The 27,071-nt window shown below is 35.9% G+C and overlaps 1 protein-coding gene across 1 annotated transcript in view; it reads right to left on the minus strand.

Moving 5' to 3' along the window:
* ANGPT1 (angiopoietin 1) overlaps positions 1–27,071 on the minus strand; it is a 153,802-nt gene that overhangs the window by 120,633 nt on the left and 6,098 nt on the right. The window lies entirely within an intron of this gene.

Genomic DNA, 27,071 nt, shown 5'->3' on the forward strand with positions numbered 1-27,071 from the left:
TTTAATTTCATGTTAACTTTTTATGTAAAATTTATTAAAAGTCCTGAATATTTTCCTCAGCACAGAATTAATGCCTAATAAAAATACAACGCAGTTGCAACTGTGTGTGTGCAATTATCTGTGGAAAGTTAAAACAAATCTGTAAGTACCCTTCAGCCATTAACTCAATTAGTTTAGTTGTGAAAGTGGTTGTTAAGGAAGCTTTGCCCTACTCTATTTCATCATAATCTGTCATATTTTGTACCTAAAAAGCATCCTGACTCTGAGAAAGAACTCAGATGGCAGGACAAGCAAGTTCTGGCTTGACACCCTCTGAAAGTTACACTCCTATCTCCCCAGATTCCTCTGATTATTGGCAGTTTCAATTAGATAAATTAAAAAAAAAGTCCTCATTTCTATTCATCCCCTGATTTTAATGCATCAGATCTTTAGACAAAGAAATAAAGCAGAACTGAGATTAGGTTTGGTTTCAAGAGGGGCTGTTGGATTTTCAGAATTAGAGACTGAAGTAACCTAAAAGTTGGAGGATTTTGACCAAGAACTTTATGAAACTCCAAGGAACTGTTTGAATGAAGCAAAATAATATCAGTGGCATATGGTAGATGGTTGGTGGGCTGCCCTCTAGTTCCTAAATCTGAACATTGGCAAAGTGTGCAGCAGATAACATCCAAACATTTCAATTAGCAAATACTCAGATGAGCCCAGCTGCAGGGAGCTGTTGGTGTGTGAGAGGGCAGGGCTGCTGCTCAGAGGGACTCCAGCAGCTCAGAGAAATGGGCTGGCAGAAACCTGACAAAGGGCAGCACTGGGGGCACAAGCTCCTTCACCCTGAGGGGACAGCCCAGAGCATCAGTGCACAGTGGGGACAAGTGGCCCCGGAGCGGCTCTGCAGAGCAGATCCCCAGATCCCTGGGGATCCCAGAGGAGCCACATGAGAGGGTGTCCTTGCAGTAGTGAAGGCCAGCCACAAACACTAGAAAGGATCACAGGCTGAGGGGCTCCCTCCCTGCTTGGCACTTTGCTGAAAACAGCCCTGAACTATTTAAATCCCACAAGACCGTACCTGGAACCCTCATCCCAGTTTAGGTTCCCCAATACAAGCAAGCCATGGGCAGACTGGAGCAAATGTTATCTTCCAGAAGACTCATGGTAGCAGAAAAAAGACTATGTAATCTGGGCATCTACACAAAGCAATTGAAATTCTTATAATAATCTACCTTTGAATTCAAGATGTCTTCAATGTTGTAATCTAAATTATCCTGTTTCTACAGTTTAGCCACATACTCCATTTTGGATCCATACATTATGGTACAAGCCTATCAAATATTCCACAACATATATTCACACATGTTTTGGAATAAAAGGAGATGAGAAATAAAAGGAATACTAAAGAAAGCAGCAACAACAACAACAAAAAAAATACAGAGAGAAAAAATCCACTTTCTTAACTTGGATAAGTCTATCTTTTCCAAAGTCCTTTTTAAAACAAAACACTTCTCAATAAATCCTCGCACAGAAGGATAATATTTTCTTCAAAAATCTCCCTTTCCTGATCAGATATTCATTCTCACGTTTCTAAACTATAAATGGCATGTAATTTAATATACTTTTCAATCTCCTATTAAAGTAAGTTGATTAACTGAACTGTTAAGTGATGCAAACCTGTTTGGTAGTATTCTCTCTCTGTAGTGATTCAGTTTCTCTTGTTGGATGGGTAGTGTAGTGTCTTTGGATACTCATTTTTGGGGTAGTTTTAGTGCTGTGGTGTCCTCAAGCAAATGCACTGTATCAGTGCACAGCTATGAAATTGCAACATTTAATGTGTTTTCTTAATTGAAGTTGTCAATTAAAAGATCCATTTTTCCTTAGCAGTACAAACTTCCTTTAACTTACGCAATGCAAATTGTAAGAATTCCCTGGAAATGTTGTGAAACTATTTCAACCAAATGCATGAAGACTCATGGAATATGAAAACTTTTCCTGACCTAGTTTTAAATTTAGTGAATGGCTATTGCATGCTTGAAGAAATCTAAAATTTATTTTTTCAGGTATAGTAAAGAACTTCTCCTAATATAGAAAATTATTTGTTTGGATTTCAAACAAGAGCACTGCTTGCCAGTGGTTTGGTCAAATATGGCATGAATATAGAATCAGTAGTACTGATTCATGGCATGAATCAGTAGAAATTCTAAAAATAATTTTTACTTTAAATAGTTGGTTTCTCAGGCATACATGTAGACTACCTTGTGTTTTGAATTCCACTGTAAAACATTTATTAAATAACTTAATATGGTCAAAATTCATGGGCCCAAAGGAGTGCTGAAGGGAAAATGAAAGAAATGTGGAAGGTAATACAGGCTCTAGATGGAAAAACTGGAATTTAATCTCAAGCTAAATTTAGAAGGGAAGCACTTCAACTGTTCACAACTACTTACTTTCTTTACCAAATTCATCAGCAATTGTATAAAAAAATACATCCTCACTAGACAATGAGATAGAAAATGAGGTTTTCAGCAGTGATAGAAAAGATATTAGGTGAAAAAATTTTAAGGAAAAATAAGCTAGTAACATGTGAAAGATAAATGTTGCACCATCCTGGCAGATATTCCAGAAACATGTAAACACAGCTATTTCATTTCTATATGCCTATTTCCAACCTCAAACTTCCTGGAGGTTTAGAGGTAGGAAAATCTGGAGTTTTGGACCTAATGCAATTTAACCAGATACCATTGATGCATAAATTATAATCCAACTTGTCAAGCACATACCCTAGAAAAGTTAAATTATTGAGGATATGAACTAGAGACCACATTTTAAGACTTCATATGTAATATTCACTTCATGACCAGCACAAAGCTTACCTTGGATTCCTGTAGAGGCTCATGTAAAGTCTGTCTGAGTTTATCTTTCCTGTTAAGGCTTGATTATCTGGAAAACTTGAGTATCTCTGCTCTGAAAACCTGCCCTGCTCAACATTAATCAGCAGTAGATACAAACAAAACATTAACGGCTTTTCAAAATCTCGACAATCATTTCCACTTAGAGTCAGCAGTTATTAGAAAACAGGACTTGTAATTTTAGTCCTTTACACATTATTATTTTTTTTCCTAACACTGTGTTAATTACAACAAATCAGATTTATGTCCTGTTCCCTTAATATTTTTAAAAGCTTATTTATAACTTCTTTTACAGAAATTATACTTCCTATATGTCTTTCTTACTAATATGCCATAAAATTTTATGTATCACCTGAGCAGTTTAAAACATCTTAAATTTGGAAGAAGTTACATGTAACGTTAACAGTTCATATATTTTTCTAGTACAAATATTTTGTTTTGGTTTGCTGTTTTTTTTTTAATTTACTTTGATTTTAAAGCATAAATTGTTCTGCGTAATCCAGTTGTTAAGGTTGGGTTTTGTGGTTGTAACAGGTATCTGTCACCCAATTGTAATAGGTTTTATCAGTCTTGCAGTAAAAGTAACAAATGAAAGTTTGCCTTTCCAATAAAGTGATTAACAATAGGAGTGACAGAGGCATAGGAACCTTTCATGTTCTATCATTTATTATTATTTATTAAATTTTTTTCTGTTGATGGAGAGAAATTAGTACAAAAGCACTTATATGGCTAGTTTGTTAACTAAACCTGACCACCTCTCACCTTCAGGTTCAGCTTTTTGTTCTTTGAAACAAGTTCTGTATATAAAATAATCTGGAAAACCAAGTATTTAAAAAATGTAAATACTCCACAGTATTTAAATGGCTACAGTTTCATGACAACTACAGTAAGCACACAAAGCTTTTTCCTTTTTTTATGGCTATGATTAGGATATGGTAAAGTGCTAAATGTGCAAGCAATTATGAACTTGGCACAGTAGCAGTATTTATTTTAAGCTCTACTTGTGCTGCTTTGGTGGAGGATGTTTACTTAACCAGACTCTATTAAACATGCTGAAGACTTTGTACTCTAAAACATTTTTAATTGATGAAACACAGAAGCAATCAATCAACACAAATGGTAAAGAAAGGCAGACAGGACCAGACAAACAGAATAAGGTCTGTAGGTGTCTTTTTATCTCTTAAGGGAAAAAAAAAAAGAAAAAGTCTATTTGTGCTGCTGAATTAAGTGTTTGTGAAAAGAGAAGACTTGATAGTGGTGGAGACTGAAGTCTTCTATTTATTTACAAGTCGGGCATGGTGGTGGGAACTCTTGCATGGTCTCTTGCCTTTCCTATTCAACCTCTGACCTAATGGACCTGATGAGCTTATCCTCTCTTGTGACAGGAAAAATCCATGCTGGGTATGCAACCTGTGGGTCTGACTTACCCAAACAATGCTGAACGGTGATGCTTGTCATGCACCATTTGTAAACATACGAAAGCCATTGCACTGCCTCACATTCCTGCTCCAGGAAGCAAATTCCACATAACTCTGAGCACCACTAGATGGGAAGCATTTTTGCAGCTACCTTATTCTCAAACTGCATCTGTTCTGAGCTTCCAGATGTTAATTCTAAATCATGTGCTCATAAATGTATTTTAAATCTAAGTTTAAAAAAACATTATCAGAATAAAATTCTGTCAGAGCACAGATGTTCTTTGAAATGGGCTTTATTGGCAGCTATGTCTTGATAAAGAGCTTAAACCTAAAACACTTGCTCAGACTAAACTCCTCATTTCATTTCAGTGGGAGCTTTGCCTGAAAGAGGTTGTCAAGATTATCTCCATAGAAAAAAAAGTTTAGACACTCAGCAAGTCATTCAGGGAGGTATTTCAAAATGGTGTAGCCACATGTGCATCTCAAAACTGTGAAGTTGGAAGCAATTATATTTATATTAGATATATTTCCTTTCAATCTCACATGAATAGATTTGTAGTTATCATAACAAGTGCTTCAAATTTTATCTGTACGCACAATGGACTGAAACATAGAAGAAACATATATATATAAATATATATATATAAACACATGCATGAATGCATACATACATTCACACATGTATCCAAACCAGAATCCATACAAATACTTGGATCCTAAAAAATGAAATATGAGTGGGTATCCTTTAATTCCAAAATACATAATACAGTCAAGACAATCTTCTTAAAATGTATGCAGGTCTTAGTATTTCACTGTGAGATTTTTCCCTTGTATTTATATTTTTCTTATTTTTTTATATGCTGTATACATATATATATATATATATATATATATATATATATATATATATACAGCAATACTTTTTTTTCACAATACTTGTATAAATTAAAATGTCCTGTTACTACTGTCCCAGAAAATTAGAATGCCCTCTGCTGTTAAAGAGTCCTAAATTGTTGTAAAACTCTTTAAATTTGTACAGGCAAACTTAATTTTTTTATAGTTTTGCATTCCTTTATTTTAGAAAATTCTTATAATGATATAATTTGAGATGATGAATACAGTTTGTAATTTCTACTAAAACAATTTTAAGTACTGATTCATACTTCTACTTTTCAAAAAATGAAATGCAGAATTGAATATGGCATCCTATGGATGACATCCTGTGGAACTTGGAAAGTGGGTGTGTCCTTGATATTTTCAAGGACAATAGATTTTGGGTTACTGGCCAAAATTAAGGATTTAATATAATATTTAATACACTGGAAAATAAGTGATTCAGACATTGGTTGCATGTTAACATATAAACAATTTTTTAGCTGATAGAATGTTTAGTCCTTACTCTAAGCAAGTGGTACAGAATGAAGTGGTACAGAATGAATGATTACTTCCAGGTTGCATTAAATTCATATGAATTTGAATCTTAGGTAGCAGTAAGAAGAATTTGTATTATTTGTGTTATATTGTATTTGTGTTATTCAAAGAATATGTAAAAGCCTATGGTACCCCTTAAGTGAGAAGAAAAATCAGTCCAATGCCTAAGTTTTAAAATTTCATAGATGAAATATAAGTATTAGTCTCACAAGTTTTCATAGTTTTATTATTTTATAACTAGTATTTTCCACTTTTTGGCCTAAACTAACAATTTTTTTCTGGCTGCATGAAGAGGAAGTGTGCTCTGACCCAACTCAAGTGGTGTATACAACAACATGACATGAAAAGAATTAGTATTTCATACTTCCTTGATATTTTTGGGACTTAGAGAGATCTATAATTTTATAGGGATTAATTAATTTCATTTCACTTTTTTCCTTTATTTTCTGGGAAGGAGTCACATGACTGCCTATGCCACTGTAAGTTGCAAAGCAAGGAACACTGAATTTTAAATCTCAGTTATCAGGGCAAAACTATCCTCTTCCATTATTTTCTCCGAGTCAGCGTTGAACAAAAATCTCCAAAACTCACCACCTTCTATGAATCTTTACATTAGCAATGCAAGGTGAATTTCTGGTCAATGAATCTGAATTTAGTTTCTGAATTTACAAGTGACAGTATAACAGTTTGCAAGTGCATTATAATATTCTTTGTATTTATTTTCCTATTTTCAAAGAAACAAGCAAACAAAGCAAATCCCTTCAGGGCCACTATAATGGTTTATTGACTTTAAGCCTTTTAGAAAAAGACTTTTTCAGAATTTTAACTCAGCCTGCCAGAGCCAGTCAGTTGTTGGAACCATTTTATTCCTTGAACTAACTCGTTGTCTGTGTTTTGTGCCTGTCACTTTTGTTGTGTCACAGCAGCAGCAAATGAGGGGCCAGAAGTCACAAAAAGCTGTACAAGGAGCTGTATCTTGGGAGCACAGGTCACCCTGCCTGGGGATAGCACCCTTCACACTGCCACCCTGTGCCCAGCCTGCTCCCCACTGGGGAGTGCCATCTAAAATAAAACACGTTTTAAAAATGTGCATAAAAATGTATCAACCTCTGTGATACATGTGAATTGTCTTGTGAATTACAAAAAAGGAATGAGAAACTTCAAGGGAGCGTTATAATGGAAAATATTGTGACTCCTTAAGTGACAGGTCATGACTAGTGCCCTGTAAATTAATATCAGCCAATCTGTGTGACCTATTCTTCCACTATATCATTTAACATTTGATTTCTGTGTTCAAATCCATCAAGAGTGATACAAAATAAATTCTAAAAGATTAAGCTTTTTATAAGAATGTGTCATTTTATGTTTAAAAACAGTCTATTTATTAAAAACATGGACATCTATTAGCTTCTAAGAGACATTCAGCTGTTGTCTATTTCTTTGTAATGCAATATTTCCCACTGATAGAAATAGAAATATTTTTATCTAAGTAATTCTGAAAATTAGATGGTTTTTATTGCTGTTTATTTATATACAAACAGCTTTACCCAATTCCCTGCATTTATTTTCCTTAGCAACCATATCTGTTCATGGTTACTCATGTCCTTATTTGACTTAACTGCTTATGTGTCATTTATATCAAATAATATCAATTCCCATTTGTATCAGCATGATATAAAATTAAACTTCTTAGAGAATTATTTTTTACTAATACAATCAGAATAAAAAGTCAGATATAACTGTCTGACTTTAGTGGCTTACTGACCAAAGTTTATAAAGGAATCACCTCAAATTAATGATCACCTTTTAATCTTCTTTAACATAATACAGAAAATGGCTGCAGAGAAAAACATTTTCTAATTGTTTATTTGCATTGACATAAAGCAGAATACAAACTTTGTCAATAATGCACACAATTCCTATCCAGGTCCTCTGAAATCGTAAACTTTTCTAAAATCCATTTAATGATAACCAAATTGTTTGGCATCTATTAATGCAGGCATTCAGCACAGAGTAAACTCTTAGGAATATTTGAATTGTTATTTGGTTTGGCAAACTTTTGCTGATTATATGTTCTATAGAGCAGGCAGAAGTGAGATCTGAATTGAATAAAACAACATTTTTATAACAGAGAACAAATGAAGAGAGCTTTCAAAAATATTTAAACAGTGGTAACATTAATAATTTTTTCAAGTCTTTACCTGATGCTACCTATCAGTTCCTTTTTTGTTTTCCACTCATATGTGTTTCTTTCTTCTCTAACTTCCCAATTAATACATAAACATGAAGCATGCTGTTAATTTAGATTCACATCTAAGACACTTAGGCATCTGCATCCTATGTAGTGAATTAATAGAGACAACCTTGTGAATAATGTTTAAACTCAGAGTCTGAGCCTGTGTTCTAGCTCTTGAGACATGTTACTCATTGTTTATCAGGAAATAGTACAATATAGAGTTTCTTTCTTTTGGGGTGTTTACATAGTCTGAATCTCGAGTTGAAAAGATGCACCTTTATATTCTCCATGTTAGGAGACCAAATATATTTTCACAAAGACATACAGAAACATCCTTAAAAATCTGAAATTGGGCTTTATGTATCCTGTTATATATGAAAGCCTTGTTGACACCTTTCTGATCTGTAGAAATTAGCCTAATGAATACAGCACTCTAACATCATATAAGTACCTTCTCAGCAGGAGAGCATTTGGTCCCCTATCTTCTGCCTCTCACCTTATTAGCATAGTGTCAGACTGAGAAAAGTTCTTGAATAGGTATTTTTAAATTAGAAAGATTGCAAAGTAGTAGATATCTTTGGTCAGTAAATCCTGGAATATGAGATGTTACCTCTGTTAAGGAGTATGTATTTGTTAATTAGAAGAATGTAGTTCCCAATTAAAGAGAAACACAGTCAGAACATTAAGAATCAGTTTAAAAGGAGGAGGACCTTCATACCATCACTGGTCCTTCCTTTTGTGTGTAATTCTGAATCCACTACAATCACTGTAGGCATGGTTGCTGGTTTCATGGAACAAGCCCTATATTTTAATCTATAGTTTAAGATGTCCTATAATCACAAGTGACTTTAAAGCTAATAACTAACTTCCATAGACACTTTTGTTTAAGAGATAACCACAATGAGTCTCAAGCACATTTTTAGCAATAAACTTTAATGTTGCTGAACAGAATCATGACTGAGGAAAAAAAATGTTATAAATGTAATAGTTTCTGCTTTTTCTGAGGCACTTCATTTGACTGTTTATAATACCCTCTCTTTTGCAAAAATATTATTTTTATGCTTCCTTCTCATATTCATCTTAGTAATTACATGCACTAACTTTCAATTCTGGAGATCTATATTAAGTAATAAATATGCCTCTATCCTTGTTATACCAAACATGGACTGTATTATTTGTTTGGCCATAGAAAAAAAGTTTGCAATAGAAACTCAAGGTATTTTTCTATCTTTGTTTTAAATCATCGGATCGTGTCTTTGAATAGGTTTCTGTGGTTCACACCATTTTTAACTGCTCACTGAATTTAATTAATATGTTTTCCTGGTTCCAGCCAGGACAGGCTAAAATTCTGCAGCACCTGGGAGGGAACATGGCTGGGACCTGGTTGCTCTCTGCCACCTCAAGTCATTGCCAGGGGAATGGAAAGGGAGTCTCTTCCAGGGAAGAAGGGTTCCAGTCTGGAGGGAGCCAACTGATATTACCTGCTGTTGGGGAGGGGAGATGGGTGAGAGTGGGGTGGTTCCTTTTCTTGTACCCTCTGTCCTCAGTATTCTTGCTGTTACTGTTCAGTTTCTTGTCTCATTGGTGTTACCAGTAAATTGTTCTTATCTCAACCTGGGATCTTTTCTTTTCTGCCTCCAATTCCCCCTCCATCCTGCCACAGGGGATGCAAGCAGTTTTAGTGGGTATACTAAACTGAAAAATACCACTCCTAAACCAATGCATATGCCTGAAAATAAATATCGTGATTCTAAACCTTTTTCAAAGGCTTTTTTCCACTGCCCTGTCCTGTCCAAAAGCATTAGTTCAGTTAACCAGGGTCAAATGACATAGTCAAGCAAAGCAGAGCCCAGTCCAGCTGCAGCAGTTGATGCTTTTGAAGAGCAGTCCTCTCTGGTCACAGACTTCCTCTCCAAGAGCTTTTCCTACTTCACAGAAGATGGTTTGAGGGACCAAGGCTATAGCTTTTCTCCCAGTTTAGGGCTGGCAGAGCAAACAGAAGAATGAGATGATGAGTAAGTTCTTCCTAGAGAATGGGTGGCAGTGCCAAAGCTCTCTGTGTGCTAGGACAGCCATACAAGTAAAGATATGTGGTTTTAGGCAAACAACCACTGGTCAGAAAACCCAAGAGTCCAAACAGACTGGACTAAGCAGTACAATATCCAGCCTTTTTTGCCCCCTCATATTAGTTCATGCACTGGATATTTCAGAAAACTCAGAGCCTGCTAAAATAAAACCAAAATCTAAGACAAAGACTTTCACAAACTTTGTGGCTCCTTAGCAAGAAGAATTGGAAATCTTAAAAACAATTTTTCCTATGGAATTTTTAGCCCAGGTATTCTATAATAAAGAAGTTGATAAATTTCTAACCCATAGGCATTGAAATATTAAGATACAATAAGCATCTGGATGTTTGGAGGTTCATCCAAAGTGACCTTGTGAATTCTGATCTTGTAACTAAAAGTGACTTTGACCCACACAAAGGTCTGGTAATCCAAAGAACTAGGGAAGTCTAATATTCTTCATTTCTAGCCAGAAACTAAAGATGTATTTCCTTTGGGAAATGTATGTCCTTTAGAAAAAAGATAATTAACTAAAACTAGTAAATATCCACATTACTGGAACCCGAACAACCTTCTCACTTTCTGTGGAATTCTTTTTTGCTTCAGTTTCTGTCCATAAATTACACAAACCCCATTCCAATTTTTAAAAGCAACAAGTCCCACAACCATTATGAATAGACACAAATTCAACATACCAAGTAAGTCTGTTTATTTCTAAATGAACGTCTAATTTGTTTTTCCTGAAATTCATTGCCAAACTTCAGATGATTTTAGGGCAAGTGGAATTATAATCATCGTGGAATTCCAACATAAACACATACTATGCACCCCCTCATGTGAAATAACCTTGAGGTCATCAGTAATGTAGGACACATCTTCCTATCTATGAGAAATCTGGAGCAAGACTTGAAATCAGTTCTGGAGCCACTGCAAGATACCTCAGATGCTCTTGTTCCACAGATCAGTGTTTCCAAGAGCAAACCATTAAGAAACAGAGGCTCTTCAAGCTAACATGTTTAACACTGTTCCAAAACTGTTTCCCCTTTAAAGAATTCCAAATTATTGTTGCAAGAATATTTCATGAAAAGAGTTCAAATACAAAAATTGCAGTGGAAACCTGGTTTTAGGCAGGATTTGTCACTTTCACTACCAGGCTCCTGTGTGGCCCAACACAAAGTGATTCCCAGGCTCCCAGGTCTGCAAAAAGACTGAACAGATTTGCTGGGACCTGTGACACAGAAAGTTCTGGGATTTCCAGCTGCAAAGGCCCAAACTCCCAGGTCCTCCAAGGTTAGAAGGCTCTTGGCTGAATTTCATCCTGGCCAGCCATAAAGCCAGGAGTTTCAAAGCACCTGGGAGCCATAACATCCAGATGCCAAGGTTTCTGGGTCAGCTTTGATTCTTATGCACTCCAGTTCCTCCACACCCTGGGGTCTCAGGGAATCTAAGACCTGCAGCACAAAGCCAGCTCATCAGACTGGCTGCTTCTGAGTCAGGATTGCATTTCCTTTCACAGATTACTATGAATATTAGATCCTGATAAAACTGAAACCTGATTTAAAAATCTTGGAACATTCTTGAAACTACCTGAATAATTGAGCAATAATTGGAAAATTACCTACAATGAATGACAAAAAGAAATACATATTAATGAGGAAATAAAATTATGCCATAACTGAGACACTTAAATAGAGAGAGATCTTAGAATATCAATTTATAATAAATAAAAAGAGTACAAGAAGGAAAGAAAACAATCAGATGGTGATGTAAATGTTGAAAATCAAAGGTAATCCATGTATGGCCCAAAAAATGAATGAATTTTTTTCAGTTTTTCATAAATATTTTGTATGAAGATTGTGGAAGCAGATGGCTATTTAGCATCTAGAAACTGAAGTTCCTGTCAAAAAAATCATATTTATTAGCTGAGGTTTAAAAAAACCTTGAAAAATTAGAGACGGGACTCTGAACAATTCTTCTTTCATTCTATATGACCAAGTCCAGAAAGTGCCTCTGTGATGACTGAAAGCAGAGTCCTAAACTGACAACAAACTAAAAGCCACCAGCTTATTTTACTTTGAAAATAGAAATAGGCAAAAAAAAAAATCAATACAATAATTTACAATATTAAATTACTTCCCTTCCTATCTTTAAAATCTAGTTTCCTCTTCATCTACCAATTTGAGGATATTAAGCAGAGGTGTTTAAGGTCAATGTATGTTCATTTCTTACTGCTATATAACCTTTTGATATGTAAATTAGGAAATTCAAGATTTAAATCACTCTAATAATTCCACCAAATCTGATAGACTGGGAATAGCATTTAATGACAAAGGAAAATCCTGTCAGATTAAAGTTTTGTTACTAAGAGCTATACTTTGCCCTCAAAGCAAAAGAGGTTAGTATTAGTAAGATGAATTCATGCAAATTGTCACTTTCATCAGAGTTATTGTTATATCTCAATTTTCTCTATCACTAGGTAAAAATAAAGATACATGTTTTTTAACAGGATAGTTGAACAGCACACTCTGACATATTATTTGTAATTACCATCATACCCACTTTCAACCAAGCCAGTCTTGTTGAAGACAGATTTCTTTTCACATTTGTAATGCAGTTAGGTAATGTTTTTTCTGAAGTCACTATAAGGAGATTCAGTGACAATAAATAATAAACAAAATGTGGTTAAAGTATTCTTCCAAAATATATTTTAAGTCTTTCAAAATTGCAGATGTTTTCAGTTTTATTTAATATCCTTCATTTAAAAAACATGGGAATTCCTAGATGCGACATAATCCTTTTTGCATCATAATCCTCAAGACAATGTGCTCGAGTAATGTTAATTAGTTGATGCCAAATTTTCTTTGGATCATTTGTTGAAATAAGAGTAAATGAAAATTTTTCAGCCTCTCCCAAGTATGTTGAGTATCTGAAAGAAAAAGTGAAACACCAGAAGTCACTGAAGTTTTATCTCCTTATGAAGGCTGATCTTTAGTAACTCTCAAAATCTCCTTTGCTAGTAGCAATCACCAATTTGAATTGTATTTATGTCTCCCAGGTTCACTTCCCAGCATAGCTCTTTGTACCAAGGAACCTAATTATGTTTGGAAGCCCTCATTTCTAGCTGCCATTTTTTACATCCTTTAGGGTGTTGCCCAAAGAAGGGGTCTTGCAGCTGGCTATGAATGTCTTGGGCAACAAATGCAAAACATAAAAGTAGAAAAAAAATTAAAAACAGGCATTCATTGAAGTTAGTGACAATTTAATTTGAAAATATGCTTGGAACCATATGTCCAAAATTATGTGTACATATGCAAAAGAAAACAATGCCTGTTCTGCTGCTAGTTACATTTTGTTGAACTCAGCGATGCTGTACAAATCTACAATAAACAGAAACAGAACAAGAGCAGTGGATATTCCAGTAATCAGAACTAGAAAGAGTGAATTTAATAAAAATCAAACTAATATGAATATTCCATAGCCCTGATAACATAAAGAAGGCTATAAAAGTCTGGATAATCCCTCAAGTTCACATAAAAGCTGCTTTTTCTGTTGCAAGAAATATTTGAGGTATTGGTAGTGAACCTGTTAATTTTTTTAGTTGAAATGTAGTCTACAATTTTTCAGAATTTGTTCCTTGAAATTTTCTTATCATTCCTTCTTTCTACCAAAAACCTGATATGTTTTCTACGGAACAGTTCAGTAATGTCTTCACTGCTGACATTCCTTACATTTTTACCAAACCTGCCTGTTCTTTTGTAATTTTATGTATTTTAATAAATTGATGCCTTACATGCTATGCAAGAGAGATGACAGTGGCTTGACCTAACAGGCTAAAATTTCTAAGCTAGAAGACATTTGAAGAACTATAAATCAAACCAAAGTGTGCTATTCTAGTTATTTATAGGAATGCAGCTTTTCTAAGACCTTCAGTAGAAGACGTGAAAATTTATGAAGAATCAGGTAAAATAGTACACAGAATATTAAATTTGGGAATATGCACATAACAGCAACATATAAAAACACACTGCTTTGCTTGGTCTGTCTGAAAATTCACATCATGTGGGCTTAGGCAAATAAGTGGCAACATGGAGTCACTTATTTAAGAAATCAATTAAATATCCATATTTCCATAGTTATTTGTTCTGCAATGAATTATACTTTGCTAGTGATAAAAAATGTCTCATAAAACAGTAGAAGAGTGTTGAAAAATTTGATCCATAACTTTGTGTAGAGAATAACCCCTTTAAAAAGGTTTGTATTGTGTAAACATTTTGCAACAAATTCATCTCTCTTATTCACAGTAATAGAACCACAGAATCATTTAGGCTGGAAAAAACTTTAAGACCATCAAGTCTGATGATTAACCCAGCACTGCCAAGTCCACCAATAAACCATGTCCCTAAGCAACACATCTACAGTTTTAAAGACCTTGAGGGATGGTGACTCAACCACTTTCCCAAAAGCAACTGTTCTAACTACTAAAGTGATAATATGGTAATATTTTTATTGTCTTTTACAGCAGTAGCCAGATTAAGTTCTATTTGTGCATTGGCCTTTCTAATTTTCTCCATACAGAACCTCATGACATCATTGTAGCATTCCTGAGTGGCTTGGCCCTTCTTCCATAGGTCAGGATCTCTCCTTCCTTAGTTCCAGCCAAACCTCTCTGTTCAGCCACTGCCTCTTCTTTCTGCATGTGTCACTTGACAAACAGAAATAGATGTCAAATGGTTTGGTATTTCCATGAGTGGGTGCTGCTGAGGACTGCTCCTTTGCACATCAGGGCTGGTCTCTTCAGAAATACCAAAAACGGCCATTTAAGAAATTGAGGAAATAGCATGGATGTGTGCAGGAGGTCTGACCAGGTTAATTTTCATTCCAAAAAATTCTCTCATTCTTCAAGGAGGAATCAAGATACATTGAAAATGAGGTTTTTAGAGCAAGCATGAGGATCCAGAAGCCTACCTATTTAAATCAAAACCATTCCACTAACCTCAGCTGAGCAGTGTAGACTTACACCAGCCATGAAATTAGCCCACTGAACCCAAATTTTTTGCAGTGCTGTCCAACTTTTCTCAGATTACTCCTCTGAGTAACCTGAGAGAAGTTAGAAATTCACCTATCTGTATTAGTGTGGAGTTTTTTAATAGCTATCATATAAAAACTGGAGCTACCACAGCTCTTGGTTCATTATTGGTTGTACTTAAGTTTCTGAAGTGCCTAAAGGTGCATCAGCTTGTCGGTTATGTACCTTGGGTTTCCCAATGGGTAATAATGAGTAAATTACTGCCACCTCTAAGCCTTCATAAGTTGTTCTGAAGCTTTATTCACTGACATTACTAAAATGTGTTGGGATCCTAAGCACAAAAGGTGGTAGAAGTATGATTAATTGCTGTCATTCTTTAAAAAAGGAATGCAAGACTATAAAGCAACCATGGAACCTCTGTCAATATTGAGAGAGCTATAAATGCATGGAACTTACAGCAGTAACACTGCTTCTTTCATAGGGCCAGAAATTTAACCAGCAGTCTTGATGGCACTGAAATTGCTTGAGTTCTGCCTTTAACATTAGTACAGCCAGTATTTCCACAGCTAGAATCTTTACTCATATCAGAAAACGCAAGTAAACCATTTCCAGTAATCTGAAATGTAATAATTACAGTATTTTCTCCTCAAGTTTGTCATTAATTTTGTAAACTTTATTTAAAGCTAAAAAAATCCTGTGAATGTTTACTGCAATGAAATTTCATTTGGCTAAAAAAAGAGTTGTTCCTGCTCCACTATGTTGCATTTAATGCATATTATTCAGCTGTCATAAATTGTGGTGAAGAAGTGATTTTTACCTACATTCTATAATTAGAAGAAATACTGAAAAACTGCATGACTTGCGTCCATGTAGTAATACTACAGAATAATTTCTGGATTTAAGAACTGGGCAAACTATTTTATTCCATGCACAAAAGGTATCCCAAACAATGGCAATAACAGTCAAATTTTGTTTGGCAGCTACAGCTTTAATAAACAATTTTTCAAAAAGCACTGCATAAAAGAATCACAGACATTAATTTCCTTAGTTGTTATCAAAGATAGTACAAGCTGAAAAATATGAGCAGGTTAAAAATTCAAGCAGAGAAGTTATTTATGGGGAGGGACACTCAGGCAGCCCTTAGAATATTTGTAAATTTTATCTGGTGTCCTTCACAGTAAGATTTTTTTTTTTCTCATTATGCTGCAGTGTAGAATCACGAAACTAAAGTGTATGGGGGCTTAGTGACTGGTATATGGAATTAAAAGACATCTTTCTCATAAGAAGCCAGAGAGATGACCTAAAACCTTGCCAAACAAAACACAGAGGCTCCAGCAAGTTCAGTAAGAAAAACAGCCCTAGTTTTCAGGGCACTTCTGCCCAGAGAAATTGTGGCTGCCCCATCCCTGGAAGTGTTGAAGGGCAGGTTGGGTGGGGCTTTGTGCAAACTGGTCTAGTGGAAAATGTACCTGACTGTGGCTGTGGGGCTGGAAATAGAGAGACTTTAAGGTCCTTTCCAACATCAAAAATTCTATGATTCCAATATCCTGATATGCATTTCTAGTCTATCACTAAACAAAACACTGGACTTTTATCATGTGTTCAATTGATGAAATCAGCAGACTTCTACAAAGTGATTACCTGAGGGCTAACTTGGCTGAGAGCTGAATCAGGTTCTGGTATTATCTTGGTGTATGAAGGAGAAGCCTAAATGTAATATTTGTGCACAGTCACAGTACACAGATGTATTTTCTAGCAAGAAAAGGGATGCACTGTTTTGGTTTCCTCCTGTTTATCTGGAAAGAGTTGCTTCTGCTGTTCCTTTTTTTTCTTGAAGATAGAAAGAATATGCATGTGGAATGTTGTTGATGTAGGAAAGATCATGGAAACTGTCCCCACTGAACTAGAGGCATCTGAGTTCAAAGAGAACTATTTGTAACTTTTCTTCCAGTGCCCTGGGTTTTGGTTTAATTAAGAAAAATAACTTTTAGCTGGCTAATTTAGCTCATGTGGAAGGGGAAAAAAAATCAATCTGCTGATTTTATCAGCAGGAAAATGCTTTCCAGTGACACTTCTTTCAGTTCTTGAAAAAAACCCCAAATTTTAAAAAGAAAATGAAGATTAGTTGATAAAAGAATAGATAAAAAATAGGGGGATTGCATTATTTAACTAAGAATTCTAGCCTCTTGGCTGGAAACCACAGCATTTTGGCTTACAGTTGCTCTGTACCATGAGGCTGTTGTTACCTGAAGCTTAGAGACCTCAGATTGGAGAGTTCTCTATTTTAGGAGTTTGAAGAGTTTTCTATTTTAAGGTATTTTGAAAAAAAAAAAAAAAAAAAGAAAAACAACACCCTAAACCATTTCCTGATTGGCTCCAGCAAAAGAAACACAAAAAAATGACTCAAATGTCCACTAGATGCCAAATAGAATCCAAGACTTGGTTGAAATTAAGATAATCTGCTTGCTTGAGTGCTTCTGTTTCAACAAGTTCCTCTTTGGTGTTTTAAAGGATGAAAAAGAAGAATTATTTAAAAAAAACTGTATGAAAAGTTGCTTTTATGTTCTTTTTGACATGAAATAAAAAGTAAATATCTCTCTGAAAATATCTCTATAAAATTATTCTTATGAGATGTACCTCATGAACCCCCTTTCAAGCCTGGAGAGCTCTTGGAGTAGGCTGGATGCATGCTAAAAGCTGTACACTGAATCCTATCCTCAAGTGAACAAAAGTATCTGAGCTTGTCTGCTTCTCGTAGGCTGGACATGAGCTCTCTTCTTTAACCTACAGCAGATTGTTATTGGATTGTTCCACTGATGCCAGTGATTACTTATTTCTGACTTATGCTGTTGTTCCAGGGCTTTCTAAAGGTGTTTGTTTGTTTGTTTGTTTGTTTGTTTGTTTGGTTTTTTTGTTTGTTTGTTTGTTTGATTCATTATTATAAAACTGCCCCTGCTCACAAATTTAGTTGGTATCTTTCTAGGCGTGTGGAGGAAAGAACTGGCTGGGGATAGAGACTATGCTATCATTTCATATCTTGGTGTGGCACCCCACAAACTCATGTTGACACAATGCAATGAATGTAGAGCATATTGTCAGGAAGCACGTCATCCATTTTTTGCCTCTTATTTTCTATAAATAACAGACTTCAGTCTCTGTGGGTGCCAGGCTAGTGTTTTGCAACATACCACTCCAACCCCTTAAAATTCCTCCTGACCATCTAGGAATTTCCTGTTCTGCCAAACAGATTTGCCTGGATAGTGCTGGGGTCTGTCTGTCTCTTACTAGAGAGAAATCCCCTTATGTTAGGGCAGAAACCTTTTGATGTAGGTGAACCCAGAAAGCTGGTACCAAAAGGTAGACCTGGAATTCTGCAACTTCTGAAACTGACAGGAGAGGAAAAAAGGATGCAGTCAGCTTAAGCTGGGTGGGCCTGAGGTTGGGAAAACCCCTTTTGGGAAAAGAAATAGATTTTTCCTGCTGATTCACTGTGAGAAGCATCAGGCCAAGCTCCATACGGATACATTAACATCACATTCCAAGTGAGAGTCAAGACCTTTTTGTCAGTTTCTATTCCTCTTGGGACTCTTTAATGATAGTAGTTTGGGTTTGTGGACTGTGTTGAAAACCTCCTTTGACTTTGTGTTCCCACAGAAAATTACTAGTTTTTCTAATTGACTTTTCTTTTGTAAGATCTCATGATAACAACACCTGGAAAACATAATAGCAATGACAGGCTAAGCCTAAGAGAAGCAAAACCAAAATTAATATCTGTTATGAGAGAAAAAACACTGAACAACACTGACTTATGTTGTCTCAAAATATAAAGCCTGTATTGCATTATGAATAGTATTCTAAAAACAGTCTTGCTTCAGCTTTCCTATAGTCTTCTGAATGATTTTATCATGGAAGTGAAAACATGACAGGATCAAAACCATACTGATAAAACTAAAACTCAGCTGTCATCTTGAAACTTAAAAGTAATGAAAATGGGAAATATTCCCTAAAACACATCTTCAGTGTCCCATCATGGTGATTTATAGCACAGATAAAAAATAAAAACAAACACAAAACCAAACAGGACTAATTCTAGTGATGAACAACCAGAGTTTTGATCGTGATTTCAGGAGCTTTGCATGATCTTGGTAGAAAAATAACGAATAAAAATGTTGAAGTAGTCTTTAAAAATTAGCACGAAAAAAGATGTCACACTTGGTACATATTTTATGGATCAAGAATTCATGTCTTAACTTCATGCCCATAACAGTGCAACAAAAACATTTTCAGTCTTGCTCAATTCTGCTTCCAGGAAATACCCCAGGGGGTGAGTGGCCAAATTACTAGATGTTTCCAAGATCCGTTGGAGTACTAAATCCTGGGTCAAAGAAACTTTTTTTTTTTCATTTTTCCCTCCTATTTCTAGGGTTTGTAAGGCAGGTTTTTTTGTGGGAGCTGTTAAGGTAGAACATAACAAATGCTTTTACTGGTTAAGCACTGAAGAAATACAATCACTAATCCTAGCTTTATAAACTGAATCCTTGATAAGTTCTTTTATTTCAGTCTGTTAATTTAATTTTATAACTATTTTTACTGTTGGTACGTTCATTTCACTTTAAAAGTCAATATATAAATATGCTGAATAAACAATTACATACTAATTTTTTTTGTTTGTTTTGTATAGTGGCTTGTACAGCATGTGCCATAATGGCAAAATCATGGTTATCAATGGTTATCATGCACTGGCAAAAAAAAAAAAATTGTTTAATGATAAATGTTTCTTTAGGTAAGCTGTGCAAGGAATTCTAATTCTCCTTTTTTTGAACTTTTTGTTAGTGTTGTCCATAAAAAGTCTCTGGACTTCTCATTCTCACCCACTTATCCAAAAGAATAAAATATACATGTGCTTGTTTAGTGTAACAGAGGAATCCCAACTCAGTTCTACCTCCTGTTGTGAAAAGTAGCTATGTCCTTGTGCTAACACTGCAATTATGAAATTAAAATAATTTATTTTACTGGGTGAAAGTTTGCCTCATGAATATTTGAGGTATATATTCATATGCCTCATTCATACTCCACATTTGAGGACCTTTGGCACATTTGAGGTCAAATTCTTGGATCTTGCAAAATTTAAAGTTGGCAAATTTGGGCAAATGCCCTTCCAGTATTCCTGACCTCTAGTTCATCATCATAAACTGTCCAAGGTGCTTGCTTGATGCTAGTAAATTATTTCTTCACTTAATGGTATAAGCAGCAAACACAAACACTACTTATGAGGTTATCACTGATAGCTTCAAAGGCCTTCCTGGGGACAAATTGACACATTAGTTACACCCTGCAATGCCCTACATGGCATTTAAGCTCCATTCAGCATTTCAGCTTAGGATGTATTTTAGATATACATTGCTAACCAGAAAAATTTGGAGAACTTCTGGTTTCCTCATTAAAACATTCTGCTGAGTATCTTCTCTCACTCCCTCCTCTATTCTTAAGTTTGGAAAAATAATTTTCTTGTTATTTTAAAAAAAGGAAGGAAGATCTTATTTTGACTATGATATGATGAATTTTTAATCAGCAGGCTGTACTACTGCTGAAATACACAGTATAATGATATGTATAGGGCCACACACCTGTAAACAGTTCACATCTGCATTGTTTCAGGACATTTTACTGAACCCAGTGCTGAATACCAAAGTAATTTCTCAGTCTTTTCTGTCACATCAATACAAGGTACCTGGTTGTGTGCACTTTAGTGGCAGGTTGGTGCCTTGGCAGTCCCAAATTTATGGATTGTTTCATTTTCCCTTCCTAGGAATTTTTAATCAAATCTTCTATCAACCTCAGATTCACAGACTTCTTGCTCTGAAGCATCACCCTCACCTCTCACCTTATATTTAGCCTTTTCAGTATCTCTCTGGGTCCCTTACACTTTCCCTGAGCTGACCCTCCCTAGACTGATGGTTCACAGTTAGAAACTGGGTCTTCAAGAAGATCAAGATTTTTTTTTCCAATTATTATTGAATTAATTCTACTGTAATCATCCTTTACCTTTAACAATAATCTTGTGCTACATGACAAACTCCTCTTCCCTTGTGTGCCTCTGCAAATACAGTTGTCTTGCTTATGCTTCTCTGCCTAAAACTTTGGTATTATAACAGGTGAAAACAGTTCTTTTAACAACTGACACGAAGGCAGAGGCTCTAATGGTTAAGCTCTGGGATGTCATGGAGGTCAGCAATGTCAGAGGAATCTACAAAAGAATATTTATTGCATCTGCCAGAATTCTTAGAAAAGCTGAGAGATCCAACTGGATCATTCAAGAAAAATGTGAAGAGAAACAACCTTAGTCATCGCCTCTGTATTTCACAGGCTAAAGTGATAAAGAATTTTGCAGTCCATATCTTCTCCTCACAAAAATAGCAACACAGAAAAACCTTCCAGCAGAGCATTGATGGCCTTTCCCATTGACAGAAGTGACGCAGGAAAGATAGGTGGCCCTTGACCATTTATCTCTACTGTGGTAAGTCACACACAGAGTGAAGTATGAAGTTTTAGCCAAGGAACAAAGGGGAATAGTTCATCCAGGAAGAGATTAGATCATCTCTTTGAGCAATTTTCCTTCTAAGCAGATCCTCAAAATTCCAGGCACAGCACCAAAGGCGTTGTGGTTTGGGGGCTTCCCATTACTGTGTTGATTTGCTGATGTGGCCTAGAAGGCTACTGGAATTTCCTGATGAGTTAAGACTGGGAAGGGTAAATATTTAACTATGACACAAATAAATATACTTCATACTTAAATGATAAAGGCAGTGATCCTAAATCCTCATTTCTGTTATTTTTTTCTGCACTGGAATGCCCAATTTTTGAAAGGCTGCAGCAGTCTTCTTGGAGTTCTTTGGTGTTGCAGGAGACTTCAAGGAAACTGATTTTATATGAAGCATTTCTCTGAGATTTCAGAAATATCGAGTAAGTTCTACACAGGACTTTCAATTTAAAAACAAAACCAGCATTTTTTAGGAGTAGTACTCTGATAGTGGTAGTGATCTAATTATTTGAAGATCCTTCCTTTTTGAGACACAAATGCTTGACTCATAAGTGAGAAGAGAAAGACATGTAAGTAACCCTACGATTCACCCTCACTGTTACCCACACACTGAACTGATGGCAGAGTTTTAAAGAAAAGATTTATACAATAGTTTTCTTTCCTCCAAAATACTTCTGCATGAGAGCTAAAATTCCCAGAAAATAAATATTCCTAAAGCTACTCAAACCTGAATATATGAAAGTGAAAATCAGTACTGTTTAACAGAACCATGGGTGTTTTAAAACAAATTCAAAAATTCATCCAATATATTGCCTAGAAAAAGAAAGCTAAAAAAACTATCATTTAACAACAAATAAGTTATTTTTTATCCTAAATCTGCACTGTGCAAGACCATATTTGCAGGCAAGAGATTCCAAAAGCAAAATTCACTTTTATAAACATAGGCTGACAACTTTAAAACATTCATAAATAAAAAGATCCAGAGGGCAGGCAAGTCCACAACAATCCTGAAGATAAATGTCAATGCATCTCTAGGGATTGTACTAGGATTTCTCCTTTGATTTTTGCAGGTATTTAAAATATGTTCTGTGGATTTGGAGTGTATTAAAAGTGAAAAACTAAAATACATGTCAAAATATTAAATTTACATATCAAGAATCAGATTTTTTTTTCACCTACAATCAGGACATATGAATCCCACTTTAAAGAATGAATGGCCTTTGGTAATGACTCAAAGTTTGCTGCAACATTTAAAATAGTGGGCAGGAGCACTCCCCTGCCTCAAACTCAGTGCTTTTCTCTTTGAAACCATGCAAGTTTCATCTGCAGTTTTAAGTTGGTGGATCACAGATCAGGAAATTAAAAGTCTGACCTGCTAACAGAGTGTTATCTCTAAGACTTAAATTTTGTAACTTAAATAGGATCTTTTAAGAAAAATGTCTTGCATACAGAAAGCCTTTCAGGGAAGTTCAGATGTGAAAGAAGGAAGAATCAGTCTATAAACAGCACATCAGCCTGCAGCAGAAATCAGTTTTAGATTCAAAACTGATTGCACCAATCTGATCATCTGTGTTCTAGTGTGAAAGAAGCCATGCTGTCAAAACCAGATAAATTACCTTCTAAGGTTGTCTGCTCATACTGAAGGTTTGAAGGTTTTCTCCCATAGTTCTCTAGTCTTGCCTTAATTTCATCCTGGGAGGAATGCCCAGAGTTTTTCCTACCTCTGCTGTGATCTCTTGGTACAAGAGGAGGAGAAAGAATACCAGTACCCAAATTCTCAGGCAAAAGAGAATCAGAAGAAAATTCGGCTAACTGGATCAAGTGAATTTTTGTTGTTTCCATACATTTGTCAGAAGGAATGTCTGGTACATCTATTTATAACAAGAAAACTAGAGACAACATGACAGACAAATGACATGAATTTAAAATAAAAATCCCTAGAAGAAGCGATGAAAAATTATAGCTATACACCTCTGCCATTTTCTGTTAAAGAAGCAGATGTCATGCATGCACGGAGCACAATCAGGTTTGTCTTGCAACATAGGCACATGCAAGGACAGAAACGTGCCTGGGATGGGGAGAACAAAAGTCCAATACTTTTTCTAGAATATATGAAAATTCCTGCTTCATATACATTCTGGAAGGGACAAAAGCAAAGGTACTTTTGTAAATTGTTTTTTCAGCAATACAGCTGAGGAATTGTTCACACAGAATTAATGCACTTACAACAAACAAGATTTCATCTTGCTACCATTTTTTTTTTTTTTAAGCCAACAGGTCCGTTTGAGGAGAGCAACAGGTTGACAGCAGGTACATTGGTATAAAACATGAGAACGGATTTAAGACACAACACTGAAAAACAGAGTTCCAAGTATCTTAAAACCAAACACTCCAAAGACCAAAATGCGTTTATGTGCACAGACACTCATGCTCCATACTGAATTGTTGAAGGGAAAGAAATTCTACAGACTTCTTAGAAAGTTTTTCACCATCCACTTTTCACTTATAAATCTTCTACACAGATTTTCCAACTGCAACATTTTACATGGACTTTCAGCCTTTTTCCCTCTCCCTTAAGAAAGGATTAGTAACATAGCTAATATGATTCACCACGTACTGTTATATAACAGACCTTTAAAGTACCTCTCCTAAAGACACACCTATTCCACCATAAAACTAGCATACTTCTCTTACTTTTACCCCTATTGTTTCCTTTTCTATTTTTTTTTAATTTCTCCTCCTAGAAACTAGTCAAGGAAGTATAAGAAATTTTCTTCAAGGTAGCTCCACGGCTTTGAATACAGATTTTCTATATGACTTCCCCTGAGTAATTACAGCATTATCTTAAACAATTTTTTTTGTGGTTTTTTTCTGTTTAAATCTGAAAGCAAATCATTTATATCGTGTAACTTGAGCACCTTTCTAGCTGACCCTGTATCTGTCTTGCTTTGACCACTTGCATCATATACATGCTCAATGCTGAGTGTAACTCACTGTTAGGTCTTGTTTAGACAAGAAAGTTATGCTAGTTTGATTTGCATCAGTTTTAAACAGGGATAATTAAACTAGTACAAGTCCCTGATTAGAATTCTTATCCCAGTTGAGTAGTGACTTACTCTGTCTTAGATTAACCTAATTCCTAACTAAGGAATGAAATTCCTAAGGCAATGAAAAGTGAATCTTGATCTTCATGCAGAAATATTAATGAGAATACAGTGCAAATGTGCAACAATTTATGGCATTCCTAAGTTACCCTTCCAAGAGAATACTCACCACCCTGGTGTTTCATAACACTGTCTAAAATATGCACATGTGGTTCCAGAAAAATAACCTTGTGTTAAGTACAGCTTGTTTCATAAGGAAAAGTTTTTTTCTACGAAATTTGAAACTATTTCAATTTCCTTTTTCTGATCAATCTTCAACCCCTTAACAAGAGAGGAAATTCTTATGCTACTGGAAAGACTTTTACACCAGGGCTGTTTATTCAAGACACTTGAGCTGCTGGTGTTAAAGATGAGTTCACAGCAAACCTAAACCATGATGCTGGTTCTAGAAAGTCCTCATTTACTAGCTCTTCCTTGTCTGCATTTGTTGTAAATACAGACAATAAAACTGAACTAAGCTAAACTGTAATTTGAGATGAATGCAAGTAGAGGGTTAAGTATCTTCACCTTGCAGATTTTGCTTGCAATAGGTCATGAAAATGACCCCAGTTTTGGTAACAACTAGTTTATCTATAAAATTTGTTAATTTTGGGGAATTAACAAAATTAATTCTTTATTAATTAACATTTAATTTTGTTAATGTAAAAAATAAACATTGGCACTGAATAACAAGGTATTCGTCACTGGTCATGAGAATCTGTTCAAGACTCTGTTCCTTGCAGATGGATACAAGCTGGAACAGCAGCTGCTTGATGGGTTTTAAAAACCCTGCAAGAATGAGGACTAGTCTATGAGCAGGACAAAACAAATAACCCATTTACCCAATGCAATGTTTGATATTCTTGGCATCATAGATGTATATTCATTGTATTTGTCTGCTTACTTTTAATGAACTACTTAAGTTACTTTCCTTATAGTTACTTTACAGTTACTTTCCTTCCAAATGATTTTTAATCTCCCAATTTTCTCTAAATATTTGAAACATTATTATAATACATACACTGTTAAGAGCACAAAATACTTTCCACAAGAAAGACTCCAAAAGCAATGCAAAAATAACATATTAAGCCTCCCAACAGCATTTTGAAATTGAGTAGTAGTGCTATATCTGTGTTAGAAAAGGGAAACTGGAATACTTAAAGTTTACAATTTCCTAGCAGTCACAAGTGAAGTCCATACTACAGGCATGGACAGAAGTAAAGGTTAAGTCCATCGCACTTAACTGAGACATTTAAATCAGGAAGCGAGCTGCTCAGGATTTTTCTGGGGTCAGAGAAGAGAAAAAGGGACTTCTACAGAACAGTTCAGACATCTGAGTCTTCCTCTGGGCTTGCTACTGTCTCTTGACACAGCACTAAGAGATTCCCCACAGCAAGGAAAAAACTATTTGGGTAATTAGCATTCTCCTGGAGAAGCTGGTGGCCAGTGACTTGGATAGGTGCACTCTTTGCTGGGTTAAAAACTGGCTCTAAGACTGGGCCCAGAGTGTGATAGTGGATGGGGCTACTTCCAGCTGGTGGCCAGTCTCTCCTGCAGTCCCCAAGGCTCAGTATTGGGCCAGCCCTATTAGCGACTTCTTTGATTAACTGGAAGAGGGGATCGAGTGTATCCTCAGTAAGTTCACAGACTGCACTGGAGGGTAGGAAGTTTCTGCAGAGGGATCTGCACAGGCCAGATCTATGGACCAAGGCCAACTGTATGAGGTTAAACAAGGCCAAGTGCTGGGTCCTGCCCTTGGGTCACAACAACCCCCTGCAGTGGAAACAGTGGCTGGAAAGCTGCCCAGTGGCAAAGGACCTGGAGGTGCTGGTTGGCAGCTGCTGAATGTGAGCCAGTGCATGTCCAGGTGGCCAGGAAGGCCAATGGCATCCTGGCCTGGATCAGCAATAGTGTGGCCAGCAGGAAAGTGGTTGTCCTGTACTGGGCACTAGTGGAACCACACCTTGAATGCTGTGTCCAGTTTCAGGCCACTCAATTCAAGAAGGTCCAGAGCAGGTCCAGAGAAGGGCAACAAAACTGTTTTAAAAATAAGTTTAAAAAGAATTTAAAGGTAAGTTGTATGAGGAGCTGAGGTTCTTTAGCCTGGAGAAAACGAGGAGCTGAAGGAGCTGAGGTTGTTTAGCCTGGAGAAAAGGAGGCTAAAAAGGGAATTTGTCATTCTCCACAACTATGTGAAAGGAGGTTGTTGTGAGGTGGGGTTGGCCTCTTCTGAGCAGCAAGTGACAGGAAAAGAGGAAATGGCCTCACGCTGTGCAGGGAAGGTTCAGGTTGTATATCAGGAAAAAATTCTTCATT

This window comes from Serinus canaria, chromosome 2, assembly GCF_022539315.1.
Source record: "Serinus canaria isolate serCan28SL12 chromosome 2, serCan2020, whole genome shotgun sequence".
In the NCBI taxonomy this organism is placed as follows: Eukaryota; Metazoa; Chordata; class Aves; order Passeriformes; family Fringillidae; genus Serinus; species Serinus canaria.